The sequence below is a fragment of the Drosophila navojoa genome, chromosome 2, assembly GCF_054131105.1.
Source record: "Drosophila navojoa isolate 15081-1374.11 chromosome 2, UAZ_NAV_1.0, whole genome shotgun sequence".
Lineage (NCBI taxonomy): Eukaryota > Metazoa > Arthropoda > Insecta > Diptera > Drosophilidae > Drosophila > Drosophila navojoa.
This window is the reverse complement of record NC_142890.1, coordinates 12710950-12725944: the sequence shown is the minus strand read 5'-3', so window position 1 is coordinate 12725944 and position 14995 is coordinate 12710950. Positions and strand designations below refer to the sequence as shown.

At 43.2% G+C, this 14995-nt stretch overlaps 1 protein-coding gene across 2 annotated transcripts in view; it reads right to left on the bottom strand.

Moving 5' to 3' along the window:
* The window catches only part of DIP-gamma (Dpr-interacting protein gamma), a 48180-nt gene extending 34042 nt beyond the window's left edge, over positions 1-14138 (bottom strand). The window contains exon 1 of one of the 2 annotated variants that reach the window (XM_089259188.1): positions 13083-14138. The gene's annotated coding sequence lies outside the window, so the exon portion shown is untranslated. The remainder of the gene's footprint in view (positions 1-13082) is intronic. The other variant, XM_089259191.1, reaches the window with a different exon arrangement.
* Positions 14139-14995: the final 857 nt, after the last annotated feature.

Genomic DNA, 14995 nt, shown 5'->3' with positions numbered 1-14995 from the left:
ATTGCATAATCAGCGTTCTACCGATATTCGCTCATTTATTCAGATGGTCTTAAACAAGCCAAATTGGCGTGACACATCAGCGAATGATGCTCAGTAATAATATATCAATTTAAGCAATGAAATTCATTTCAGTCAGTCAGTCAAATTGTAAAAATATTCTTGAATGCATTTAAAACGTTAAAAATTTACATTCTTTTTGAGAATTGTGAGGATGTTTGAGTATTGTATTAATTTCTTGCAAGTGAAAAAATTCTTTCAACAGAGCGTAATAGAGTTCTGTGAAATAATTTCAAACTCTTATCTCATTCTTTTATGGCCTATCTATTAACATTTTTATATATTCAGGAAAGTTTTAGATGAAATAATGGGCACGTGTTAAGTATTTATAATAAATTTATATTATCTATATAATTTATTTATATATCATAGACACTAGAGAGATATGAAGAGTTCTTTGATTAGAATGACAAACTCAGGACTTATCTTTGTTATTATTATTTTATTATTTTTTTTTTTTTTTAATTATTTGCAAAGATAACGTTCAGAATACACTTAGCCACATGTACATTTAAAGTTTGTTAAGATGACATTTTTTAGTGCTTAGATATTAACTCGAAATTTTCAAGCCATAAATGTTAACGTAAGCAATTGCTTTTGGTATACCAAGACAATAGAAAGCTTATTAAGGTCTACAACTTCTAACAATTTCCCTATCAACATAGACAACTGTTATTAGGAAAAGATTGACAACTGTCGCCAATCACTGCTAAATCGAAGACAAATATACCTTGTCAACATGTTTATGAAGGCATTTGCTTCCCCATTGCCAACTGTGTTTGTATTTTTGAGCAATTAGTCCGATAGACGAGAGAATGACCAATTGCTGACTGTACACATTTTGCCTAGGCTCAGTCGAGGGGAAACATTGCCAGCCCGTGGCAAATGGAACTTTCGAGTTTGTAAAGTGTCCTTGTAATGGTGCCAATAGTGACCAGCAGTTAAATTACTTCTCGTTTATTTTAAACTGTGAAAAATATGTGCGAATGCTCGGCCAGCAGCAGCAGCAGCAGCAGCCATTGCAATATAAAGCCGAACGAGCACACTGAAACGGATACGAATCCGAGTGCGAATGCGAGTGCGAATAGCCCGAATGGTGGTGTGAGTGCGGCACGAATAAAAAGCGTCGAGACAAACGCTGGCAGCAATGAGCCAGAGCCAATGCACAAACACGATGAAAGTGTTTTGCACAATTCGCTGCGAAATTTGTGCGCTGTATTTTCAAATAATGCGAAAACTTTTCGCCTATGTTATTAAGGGGGGCGTGGACCGGGTGCTCCAGTTGCACTAGGAAGCAGCCAACCGGGAGCTTTCAATATACTATGCCTTTGTTGCTTCGCCTCCATTGTCCTGCATTTGAGCGTTTTGGTTGCGTCAAATGCAATTTCTCATATTTGCATAACTGCAGACAGCAGATAGCTCAAAATAAAGTTGAAATTTTGGTGCAGCGGCTGTGTTTGCAGCCACCATAGCAACAGCAACAACAATAATATCAACTGCAGCAGCAGCAGCAACAACAATTAAGGCAACTAGAGAGTGAGTAATAACAACAACTTTAATATCAACAGACTGTGCTGCGTAATTGTCCCTCTCTCGCGCCACGCCCCCTTGGCAACCTTAGCAACGGCCAACAGTGGCGTAATCCTTCCGCTTGGCTCATGTACGCAGCGCATTGCTTTCCGGTTGTAGTTTCAACAATACGGCGCACGAACTGCAGCGGTGTGGCATCTAAATTCAAATCGACGGAGTCATACACACGCACACACACACACACACACACACGCACACACACACAGATGTAATGACAGCTTTAGTACACACATACAAGCACGGACTCTCGCGAGTCACATACTCGCAGTGCGCGTAAGACAAAGCATACTTTCGAGCGCAAATAACAGGCGGAACAACGAAACAAGCGAGAACGCTAGCAACTGAGCCACCCACGCCGGATATTGAGCTCGGAACTGCGGCTATTCTATTAGGACACACACACACACACACACACATTCCAATTTACACACACAAATTACAGAGGGAGCTAGCATTCCAAATTATACGCACAAAAGCAAACAAGTGGGCCAAACGTTGCGCTGTGCGTTTTGTGCTCTGCGTCCATGCGCTCCTGCGCTCTGCGTCCAGTGCCAACATCATCGATGGCCAAAGCAAACATAATTGATATCGTAATCAATTCAAAAATCCAGCAAAACTAAAAACAGCAAATGCTGTGAAAGCAACGTCGTCGTCGCCGTCGTCGTTCGCTCGCGCTGCCAGGATGCTGAGCACATGGCCACAAACATGGCAGCGTATGGCCACAGGCATGTCAGCAATGCGCACGTAGCCCCCCTCCATTCCCCTGCCCTTCCCCTGACACTTTGCCACTCCGCGTCACGCCTCACGCCCCCGCCCAACAAGCTGCCCCGCCCGCTTGCCTATCCCAATCATATATGTATGGACCTTAGTGTGTATATATAAATGTGTGTGTGCGTGTGTGTGTGGTGTGTGTGTGTGTGATGTGTGGCAGTGCGTGCCACTCAATCAACTCTGAAAAAGTCTACAAATATTAGCCCCTAATGCCATTGAGACCAGGACCAAGACGTAGCCAAAGACGGGAGCTGCTGCTGCACACACATGCCCATGCCCACGCTCTTGCCCATGCCCATGCCCATGCCCATGCCCAAGTCCATGGCCATAAAAAACTGGAATTGTGTATAAAAATGAAGCAGCAAAAAAAGTGGCAGCTTCAAATAAAATTGTTGCGACAAAGGCTCAAACAACAACAACAACAACAGCTACATCGGCAGCGACAGCAGGCGCGGCAGTTGAAGGAGCAGCAGCCAGAGAAGCTGCATCGGGCACGACGATAACATTAAGACGAAGTATCGAAAAAATGTGTAGTGGCATACAAAAAGAAGCTGAGGCAGAGGCAGAGGCAACGGCAGGGGCAACGGCAGGGGCGACGGCAACGGCAACGGCGACAAGGACACAAAAGCAGAATAACAACACAATCAAGCGAGGCGCGCGCCATGGCCAGGACGTGCAGGAGCGGGAAGCGTGTCCGGGCATAAGCGGCACTGCATAACTTGGCACTGCCAACGCCAGCAACAGCGACAGTCTCAGCGCCGGCGAAAGCGGCACGTAATAACATTTTTCTAAAGAAAGCAACAAAAAAAAAAAAAAGAAAACGAAAAGAAAAAACCAAGAAAAAATAAAGAAAAGAAGAGCGTTACACTCGCCTGCCAGGATGGCGACACAGATGAAGACGCAGACGTCAAGCGAATCCAAAGCTGAAGCTGAAGCCGAAGCCGAAGCCAGGCCGAACGAGGCAGCCAAGTCGTGGCAAAAACGTGCGTAGTGTGTGCTGGCGCTTGTGGAATGCTGTCAGGAGACAAGTTATTGTTTTTGATTTCATTTTTCTTGCGTTTTTTTTTTGCGGCTCCTGCTCACTTTATGGCCAATCCATGGCTGGGGAGCCAAGGCATGTGGATTTGACTGCGGCTGTGGCTCTGCCTGTGGATGTGAATGTGGTTATGGGCATATGTGAATATGTGGAGCTGCTTATTTCCATACAAGGAATGTGTTTGCTCTCTGCCGCTCCCTCCTGCACGCCCCCTCTCCACACACATCCCCACGAAATTGGCTAGTTTGGCTAATCGAGGCATTTGCCTGGGGCATAAGCTGGATTTTTTTTTTGGATTTATATTTTTATGACTATATGGAAAATTGCCTCCGGCAGCGTTCATATTATTATTAGTATTATTACTATTATTATTATTAGTATTATTATTTTTATTAAAAGTGCGCCAAATCCAAGAAGTGAAATACTTTCAAAGTCAGCAACTTGGAAGTAATTCCAAATGGGCAGGTGGAGGATTAGAATTGACTCGTACCTAAGCTTTCCAAAGACGTCTTATCTGCTTATCATGTTGAAATATTGAAATTTTAGAATTTGCCTTAAGCTACTCTATAAATAGTTGGGCAAGATAATCAGTTTGACATTTTAAGCTCGTTGGCGCCTTAGGTAATCTTAGCATTTCAACTCAACTGGATAGTAAAGTGATAAGAATTTGATGGGGGAGCAGTAGAAGACGAGAAGGTAAATAAGAAGAAGAAGAAACTAAATTAAAAAGAAATTAAATGTGAGAGAGAGAATGAAAGGAAAGCAGAGTAAGAGTAAAAGAGATGGAGATAAAGAAGAGAAAGATGAGGGGGGAGAGTGAGAGACATAAGTGTGAGTGAGAGACGCAAAGAAACAGAAAGCAAGGAGAATCCGCGAAAGAAAGAAACAAAAAGTATCGACAATCGAGATAGAGAGATAAAAATGAGATAGAGAGGGGAGCGAGAAAGGTAACGATCGAGTGAGAGAAAACACTAGAAAGAAGAGGTTAGTAAAGGTTACAAATTTATGTATATCATAGATAGAGGGAGAGGCAAATAGGAAGAGTGAAAGAAAAATAGTTATAAAGACATGAGTAGAGATATATTGACCATAAAAAGTTAAGATGAGATATCGAGGGAAAAAAGTAGAAAAGGGTCAACAAAAAAGAGCTGAAATAAATAAAAATAAAGAAATAGAAGAGTAAACGACAGATCCTAAACAGTCAATATGGGAAAAAAATTAAGAAAAGAAGGAAGGGTGAGAAGAGAACAGAAAACTATTTTTAACCTTCAATTCTATATTACAGACCAGTAAATACACGGTCCAAGGGTCTCGGAAAATTCAATTAAACTATACACTCAATGAAATTGGCAAGTTGCGAACCGAATCGAGTAATATACACTGTAATTTACAGCCATCTATAACAATCAATCATTCCGTTGGCAATATAACTTGCGCTATTTCTCTTGTCGCTTGTCTGTTGTCAGACAGAGCGGCATCATTAGGCTTGCAGCATTTCAGAATTTTGTTCGCAACTTTGGTTGTGCAACACTCTCAAACTAACTTTAAAACTTTCTAATAAAATAGCCCTAGACCGCCATAGCGCTACTAGACGCCGAAAGGTCCATTGTGGGCAGGACGACCAGGGCCACGATGACGATTCGCCAGCGACTCAGTCCTGCTGCTGCTAATGTCGTTGCTGGCGGCAGAATAAGCAACCAAAACCGCAACAGCAGCAGCAGCACCAGCAATGGCAGCAGTGGCAGGTAGCAGCGGCAAAGGCTCCACTCCTGCTAGCGCAACAGACAATGATGCTGCATTAAACCCAACCTGCAGCACAGCACGAGACCCGAAACAGCAACTCCGTGTGCTCTCACTCACTCCCTTCCACTCCCACTCCCACTCCCACTCTCACTCGCACTTCCAGTCGCACACGCCAGGCAGGCACAGTCACTACACACGCAACAGACTTAAATGCAGTTTCCCGTTACAAGAGAGCACAACAGAGAAAAAGCTTTTTTACTGTCGTTGCTGTTTCTCTTTCGTTTTTGCCTTCGTCTTTGCCTTTGCTCAACGCTCGGCGCTCAGTTGTTCGTTTCCACTTGTTTCAGTCGGCGTGCGTGCGTGTGTGTGTGTGTGCGTGTGTGTGTATTTGTGTGTGCTTGAGTACAGCACACATACACGGCCGCAACATCCGTTACAATTTTTTACGACTGCGACTCTGTCTGGCGCTGGTGCTGACGTTGATGTTGATGCTTTTGGCGGCGGCAGCGGCGGCGGCAGCAGCAGCAGCAGCAGCAGCCACTGAGATGCTTTGTGGTTGCTCTATGGCCTGCCCTAAGTATGCGTGAGTATGTCTGTGTGCGGGAGGGGGCAGCGGAGGAGTAGTAGTAGATGCATGGGCATGTCGTATTCAAGGATTGAGTAAATTTTTGTGGGTTGCTTCAGTAATGATATGGAATGTGTTGGAATTTCAAGAAGTTACTAGAGATTTCTTTATTTATTTAAATGAGCAGCCACTGAGATGCCACTGTGTCTGCCCCGCGAATGTCTGCATTTGACTTCATATTTGTGTCTGCGGTTGTTGGGCAGCCAGCCAACCAGCCAACCAGCAGCCAGCGCACAACTTCAATTGACTGACTCGCTGGCTGTGACGGACTAACTGACTCTCTCTGACTGAGCAGCGTGCAGCTAAATGAGCGTGTTATCAGTCTCGGCTGCTCCCCATGCAACTGTCGCTTCGCTCTGTTCGAGTGCTGCTAAGTGTATTTATATATGGGTTGGCGTGTTGGTGTGTGTGTGTGTGTGTGACTGTGCGTGTAATTGTAATGGCACAAGAAGCGTCGAGGCAGCAGCCGGAAACGGCAATCGCCTAAGAGAAAACCCACCAGCACCGTCATTGAAATTTATGCGCGCTGTACATTCGTGTAGTGATATTTGTATTGGGAATTAAAACTATGCCCCCGGGACTATAGCCTAATTTTTGGCGTTGTGCGTTTTGGCTCTTCATTTATGGCACGCCCCTTCCCACGCTGCACAATACCTCCTGGCTGCCTGCCTGTTTGCCTGTCAGACTGTCAGATTGTCTTGCTGTCTGTCTGTCTGTCTGTGTGTCTGGCTGCCTGTCTTCTCGTTGCCGGTTTTACTTTTCATTGCTCTTGTTGCCGTGTAATTAAAATAAAGGCGTGGAGTAATTGCTGAGGTCAGTGAGCAGCAGCAGTCGGCGAGTACTTTGCAACGTACTCCTACATAATGCTAACTAAGCGCACAGCGCAACGCTGAAATTAACACTTTTTTTCTCCAGCCAGCTGCTCGGTTTTTGTGTGTGTGTGTGTGTGTGTGTTTTTCCCTCTTTTTTTATTATATTTATTTTTTTTGCCTGCTTTGCCTGGTCAGTGTATTCCTTGGAGCTGGCCCTGAATTACCGAATCGCAGATAAAATTCTCAGTTTAACACTTTGTTAAAATGCTGCCCCAAATGCCATGCGGTGCGGCCCTTCCGCCCATAAAATGTGCCCACTCTCCATTAAATGGGCAAGTCTAGCCTTGGGTCAAACTAGCTGGCCATTTGGTATGGCATCGCATCGACTTGGTGTTGGTCTTGGTCTTAGGAATTGGAATTGAAATTGCTGCCGAGCCACAGTAGCACACAGTACCTTCAGCCATGCCATTGCCTCTCCTGCACTCTCGGTAAATTTCATTTACAGCCCATCAATAGAGCATGGCATTTATACCCGAAATATCCATGTTAATTGGCCTGGCCCAATGCACACAAGATTTACAAATAGTAAAGCCAACTTTAACAAGTCCTAATTGGCCGGCAGGATATCGAGCAAGCTGCTACTGCTGCTGCTGCTCCTGCTGCTGCTGCTTTCAATCGCTCACAAATTATGAAAAGTGATTTGTGCAGAACATCTCATAACTGACTAGTTTGTTCTTGCTCCCTTTTTATTACTCCAATTCTAATTGGCTTTTTGTTACTCGGGGCTTACACACAGATTCGAATGTTAAATAGGGAACATCGACTGTCTGGCAATGCTAAGGAAAATCGATGTCGAATCTATTAATGCACTGTGATGGGTTAATCAGGTGATTTATGTAATGCTGTGATACAAGCATATATAGGATATACAGTATATAGGATATTTAATACATGGGATATATAATATAAAGGACATATAATACATATGTATATATTTATATACAGAATTTAGGAAGGGCAAGAGACTCTTTCAAATATACTTTTTGACTCGACCCAAACCATTAAAAAAATAAATAAATAAATACATAAAAATAAATATTTAAAAAATAAATTTAAAATAAATTAAAAAATAAATTAAAAAATAAATTAAAAATAAATTTAAAAAATGAATAATTAATTAAAATAAAATAAATTGAAGGGCTAAATGAACAGACGAAAACAAACAACTTGAAAGTAGTATCATCTCTCCTAACTAATAAACTAATTTGTATATACTCTCAATCTCATATTATACATTATTCATTAGTCGATTCATATATGATTTATTAATATTAAGTTAAGTTTAACATTCTGCTTGAGTTTACTCAAGAATACAATAGATGTATTCTCCATTGTATTCACTTGAGGTAAATTACTTCATTAGCATTTTGGTTCGCTGATTAGCTCGCACACAATCAACTCAACTGTATAACTGTATTACAAACTATTAAACAGTTTCGTAAACAGCTTTCAATCAACTTTGCGGCAATGAACTATTCATAATATCAAAACTAAGTTTGCAAACTTTTTAATGCTGAGAAATCAACAGTGGTTGACTAAATAAAACAATAGATAATTCAATAGAGCTTCTCATTAGTTCAGATATCAATTGTAGCTAGTGTTGCGTAAACTAGGCAATTAATAGGATTAATAATATCAAATTGCTGCACTTCAGATTAAAATGACATCTGTACTATTGTTCGCTTGTTTGCCTCACTATAGTTGAACATATTTGAGAATCTACAAATATGCTATTACACAGCTTTATCATTATCATCTGTGGCCGTGAATTAGCTGAATTACAAAAGACCTAGTAAGGGACCGCCGGATGCCCAGTGGAGCAGCAGCATCTGCAGTCGACCTGATGATTGTGTAAGGGATGGTGGAGAAGCTGATGGGAAGGGGGGCAAGAGAAACGGGAATGGTCGCTGTTGAAGTGCCCAACTGCTAACTAAGCCAAATTGTACGCTCAAGTGCCATAAAGCCATAAAGTAATCAAAGTTGATATCAAAGTACCAAACTGCTAACTTATGCTCTCATGTATTCAATTAGGACAGATTTCAAATGGGGCTGTCCTCGTTCATTTTGAAAGAATTAAGCACTTTTGTGGGGCGCAGCTGCTAAGAAAATACCGCAGCTCCAAAAACCAGTTTCAGCTGCAGCTCCTGGTCTGCAGGTCGCCCTTAACAGAACTTTCAACAACTTCCTATGCTCAAAGTTTCCACAAATTAGTTATGCAAATTATGTGAGTCGCCTCTACCTCAGCGGCAGCAGTCAACCGCCAGTTACAGCAACAACAACAATGGTGCCAGCAACAACAACAACAACAAGAATAACGACAAGAACAACAACTTTGACGCTGGCTGTTAGAAATCCGTATTTAAAACAATGAAGACTCTGTCCATCTTCCCATCCGCCATCCGCCACCCGAATGTGGCCCTAAACTCAAAACTCAATCCTCAGCCCGATTAGGGCGCATAACAAAGCAGAATTTGTGTAAGTTCCTATTTAACATGCTTTATGCATTCCTCAATTATAAATAGATTAAAGTCCAAAATAGAGTAAAGTTAAATGTTAACTTTCCGGCCGAGCCGGACACCATTCACAAAGCAATTAACGCGCCCCAAGGAAGCAACGCCAGCGGCAAGGACGCCGTCAAGGGTCTGCGGGCAGCAGCGGGGACCAAGGGCCAAGGGCGACGCCTAAGCAGAACTCAATTTAACTGACTGCCAACTTTCACAATCACTGCCCATCATCAATTTCAGATTTTGCTGTATGTTTTATGTAGTAGCTGAGGAAGAGGCCACGCCATTCAATTCCTCACTCATTCACTCAGTCAGTCAGTCAGGCAGGCAGTCAGTCAGTCAATCAGCTAGTCGGATTGGGGAAAAAAGTGAAAACAATGCCGAAACAGCCAACTCGCAAATGGATGTGAATGGTTGCCCAGGGAAGCGACCGTCAGAAAGTGTTTCAGTGTGTGTGTGTGTGTGAGGGTGTGCTGATCTGTGTGTCTTGGTGTGTGTTTGCTTAAGCGTAAGTCTCGCACCGCCCCTGGCACCACCTTGCACTAAGCTTAAACCACACAACAATGGCAGCCAGATAAAACAGCGAACGGACAAAAAAGGGTTTGCCGTTGAGCAACGTCTGCCTGGTTGCGTCTTAAAGGATTGCTCAAGTTTTTGGTAACCAATATGTAAATGTGCGTGCTGTGATTAAGCACAATGGACCTGATCAAACCTTGCCAAGAAAACATAGACACACAAACAGACAGACAGACAGAAAAAGAGAGAGAGATAGGGGAACAGACAGACAAGTCTTTGCTTAACCTAAACCGAATACCCAAGCCCAAACCCAAACCCAAACCCAAACCCAATCTGAAACCTAAACCTAAACCGAAATCTAACCACAATTTGAAGAGCACAAAATGTGAAACCAAAACAAACTGAAAAACGCAGCCGAGTCGATGGCTGGACAAGGCCAACTTTACACACCTCAAGTGTTTGTTTAGGCTGCCAAAAGTCGGACCGCAGAGTCGGCGCGGGCATGGAGGTGGTAGTGGAGCATTCGCCATGACCATTTGCTGTCTTGTTGTCTTTGGCCAGTGGCAACATAAATCTTGCCTTGCCAAACAAAGGCTCGCAGCAGAGCTAGCGATATGCCACCTCAGAGCGATGCTCCGCCCAGCTGGCCCAGTAAATGGCGCTAAAGACAATGCCGGACGAGTCGTCCGTCGGCAACACCCGAAACTATTAGTGAAGCGCCTTCGACTTTGAGGCCTCGTCCCGAACCCATATCCGCCAGCAGCAGCTTGCAAGATGTGTGCGAATTTTTAAGGAGCACGCACATAAATTGCAACCGCCAGGTAAGCAATGCTGCCACAAAGTGTGGGTGTACAGGTGTATAGGTGTATAGGTGTCTCGGGCGCCTTGATGTATCACACAAACAGACACAAATAGTATTTATGCTGGGGTATGGGAGGAGAGGAAGGCGGCTGCAAGATTCGCTTCTTATGGGCATCAGCCGCGTTCCGGCCGTAATAAAAACTAAAATCCGCACAACAATATGTGCGAGGATAATGCCATTTCCGTTTTATGTGAAATCCTCTCTCAGTAGTCCGTGTCCGCATATTCGCATATCTGTCGCCCCCTGCGCCCACAACTCGCTCACATGTGTGTGTGTGTGTGTGTGTGTGTGTGTGTGGGGCTTCAGCTCTAAGGTGTGCGCTTTCCCTCGGCCTTGGCCAATGGGTTCGCTACACAGTGCCGAAATAGGAGTACGGTCGAAAAAGTTTTTTTCGTTATGGCACTTTTGGAATGCGGATGGATGGCTAAATGGATGGGGCCAGTTTTTATGGATTCGCCCGCCCGTTCAGGTTAGGCGCAATAGACACCATTGAGGAGCCTAGACTGCATGCCGCTAAATAAAAAGTTTTAAAACAGCAACAGCAAGAGCAGATGATGATGATGGTGTGACGATGATGATGATGTTGATAAAGAGAGCAGATTATAGCTATATCAAGCATACAAATTGAGAAAACAACTATTACCGTTACTTTTATTGTTGCTTACAACTTGTAATTATGAACATTTATAATCATGATATTGAGAGACATTTTTGAGGACATCATTATGATTATTACTTTTTCTAATAAAAAGACTATAACATTAACGGGATCATAAATTCGAGCAAATATTTCTAAATAAATGATTTTTATTATGAGAGGGATCATAAATTCAATCAAATTTTTATAAATAAATTTAAATAAAATAAATTTAAATTTAAATTGTATTATAAATTTAAATTTATTTATGAGAGAAATCTAAAATCATTAAAAACTAAAAAATTCTTGAAATTTATATATTTCAATAAGTATTATATATATTTTTTTTTATATTTTATATTTTTCAATAGATATTTTATTTATTTACTATTGATGAAATTCAAATGATATTATATAAAATCAGTAAAAATTAACGTAGTGGGTTTATAAATATATTTGAATAAAGCCTTTCATTAAAATGTTGCTTTTAAGTTATTTTCTCTATTTGAATTAATCAATATGTGAATGCAATGCATAGTTTTTGTAAAAATAATAAATTGCAATTAATGTTGGCAAAAATATTTACATGAAATGATTTATGAAATAAATTAATGCTTATATGCTTATAGTAAATAAACCTGCATAGTTCGCTTAATTGTGTATAATGAGTTGAAATATTATTATAATTTATCGCATTGATTTGTATAGCTGAAATATGACATATTAGCAGCTTTTCAAAGAGAATAATTCCATTGAAATGATACTAGTGTTCATTTCAACTATTTTCAGTAATCCCTTATGGAAAAATCAAGCAAATGCTGTTTATTTAGCCCTTTCATTTGATCGACATCAAATTGCGTGTAAAATTGATTCAAAGTGCTTAAAACTAAAGTAAAGAGTTTAGTTAGAAGAATATGAATTTTCATAGTTATTTCTAGAGTCTCTGCAGAGCTTATTTGTCAGCTTCCGCGTGGGATTATAATGACTGCTCATTTGCAACATTGTGGACTTATAGTTGTAATCAACATCAAATGGAAGCCTTGGCAACGCCATAATCGCTCAGCTCTGCCATAATCGAGTGCAAAATGTAAATGTGGCGCCGTTTTTGCTCAGTGTGCACGGCGAGCGCCAAGATGAAACAAACGTGCATCTTCGAGTGGCAAAAAGTGGCAAAAAGCGCAGCGCTGGCGTGCGAGACGGCAGCAAATGTAGAAAACAGAAACGGAAGAAGAAATACCATAACTAAATCCATTGCCATACCCAAATCCGAGGCAAAGTCTGCGATGCAAATAGTAGAGATTATGGGGCTGCCGCTGCTGCAGATGAATAAGAACAAGAACAAGAACAAGGCAGCCGTCGTGCTGGTGTGTTGGATGAGTTTCTATTCGCTGCTTGGGCAGCGTGCGAGCTTCAGTAGGTGTTTACAGTAAGTCGCTACGTGTGTGACTAGCGTGTGTGTGTAGCAACGTTGCTATGTGTGGCACAATAAATCTTACAAGGGTGCCGAATGGCCGGGCCCGGCCCGGGCCCAGGCACGGTACGATGTCGAAGCCAATGCTGGAATAGAACTGCGACCGAGTGCCGCCAGTGAAAACCAAAACCAAATAAAACTGACATTATGCGAAAAGCGAAAGCCATAACTAAAAGTTGGGCTAACGTGGCATGATGGAGCAGCACTAAGCTTGATACCGGCGTAAAAGGGGGCGGACAAAAAAAAAAACGAAAAAGAAAAAAAAAGAAATAGCAAAATAGAAATGATAGCCGAGATATCCAGCTAGAGCTGAGTTTGGAAGTCAAAGCGAAGTTAAAGAGGCTATGCGGGCGCATCATGCGATCGCCCGCAAACGGAAATCGAGCTTTGGCCCTTACCTGACTGTGGGAGCGTTGCGTTAGTTCAACTTGCAGCAAGTTATGCAAATGTCCTCAGTTGCCACCAATTCACGGCTGCTGCTGCTGCTGCTGCTGCTGTTTGTTGTTGCATTTGCTGATGTTGCTGCTGCTGCTAGTGCTGGTGGTGTTGGTGGTGGTGCTATCAATCGAGAACAGCGACGTTGACGCTGGGGCTGTGTCGTGTGCTAATGACATTTGCTTTGATTGCGACCAGAACTTCAAACTGTCATTTTCACTGGCTGAGAGTTATTTCATCTACTTGTCGTGTTGTTGCCGTTGTTGTTGTTGTTGTTATTGTCCTTGCAACTGTGGAGCATTTGCTGTGGCGTCTGTCTATTTATTTAATTTGCATGCAATTTTCAATTTTTATGCCAAATACTTTGAATTGACAGCAAACGACGCGCGCACACACACGCACACACTCACACAAACACACACACACGTTCTTTTGGTCCATGTACAATAGAAATTGAATTGCAAAATTTGTTTGCCAGTCAATCGGCGGCGGATAGAGTTTGTCTACTTGAGGGGGGGTGAGGGACGGCCAGCAGAGACAGCAGCGGCAAAGTGCGCCACGTTCATGGCAATGTCACAGCCACAGCCTGAAGAAATCGCACAATTTGGCGGCGAAAATGTCAAGTATTCTGAATGCCACGACCGGGTCGTCTAGCAGGACGAGCACGACTGTCACCACAATGGGCGCCTGCAACAACAATGATGCCGGCAAATATGCACACACACAGAGACACAAGCACTCACTCACCAATACACTGGCACACACAGACACTGCAATTCACATAAACTGAATTAGAGTCAAGTCGAAACACATACGTATATTGAAAGCGAATGAGTCAGTCGTAGGGCTTTCAAATTTACGCAATTCGCATAAAAAAACGTCTGATATAAACAGAGGCGCGAAATCGAGACACGTTGTCGCTGCGGTCAACTGGCTGCTGCCTATATAGATGGGCTTGGCTGTTCCGCTGATGCGACCGACTGCAACGACGAACGCTTCGAAACTGAAACACAAGTGGAATCCTGCAAGCCTCAAAGGATGCTGAACACAAAGCGCCAAGCGAGGCCGACGACGACAACAAACCCGATGCTGTTGCCGAATCAAACGATGCTGTTAGATGCTGATGCTGCTGCCGCTGCTGCTGCTGGCCGTAAGAGAGTGACAAAGCGACAAAAGAGAGGGCAAGCGAGCGTGAGCGCCAGAAAGCAGCTGTTGGGATGCTGGCGCTCTCCACAGCTGGCGACGGCAGTGACTAACGTGCGACTTCGTTAAATTTCTGCGGCGACAGCACACAAAACGGATTCGGAAGCGGAAGTAGCAAGTAAGCGAGCGAGCGAACGAGCGCCAAGGGAGGGTGGACGGTGCTGGGCTGATGCTGATGCCGTCGATGATGCTGTAGCTCAAGCTGAAGCTGAAGCTGATGCTGAAGCTGATGCTGAGGCTGCTGGTGTGCAATCAGAAAGTAGGCGAAGTAACGCGAAGTAGCTGCCTCTAGTCGAGTGGCCGTCGGCTGTGAGGCACGCGAAGAAGCATAGAGCCTAGGAGAGAGAGGAGGGGATGGGGTCGGACGGTAGTTAGAGAGTGGGCGGAGTGGGCTGAGCGTGCGGCATCAATATTCACATTCGCACTTGTGCGAGTATTTTCTGATTTGCCGCAATCGCATTGCCAACAATCTTTACAAGAGCAACAACAACAACAACAACAACGTGGACATATAGAACAAATTTTCAACCGGATGCTGAGCAAATCTTTTTTGCGCCGGATACTAACGGTGTCTTCGACAGAGCCAAACACGGCAGCACATCCTTGCACCCATGGAGACATGCAGGTGCGGCCTGTTTCTCTATATCGATAACTAATAATGGCATTACATTTA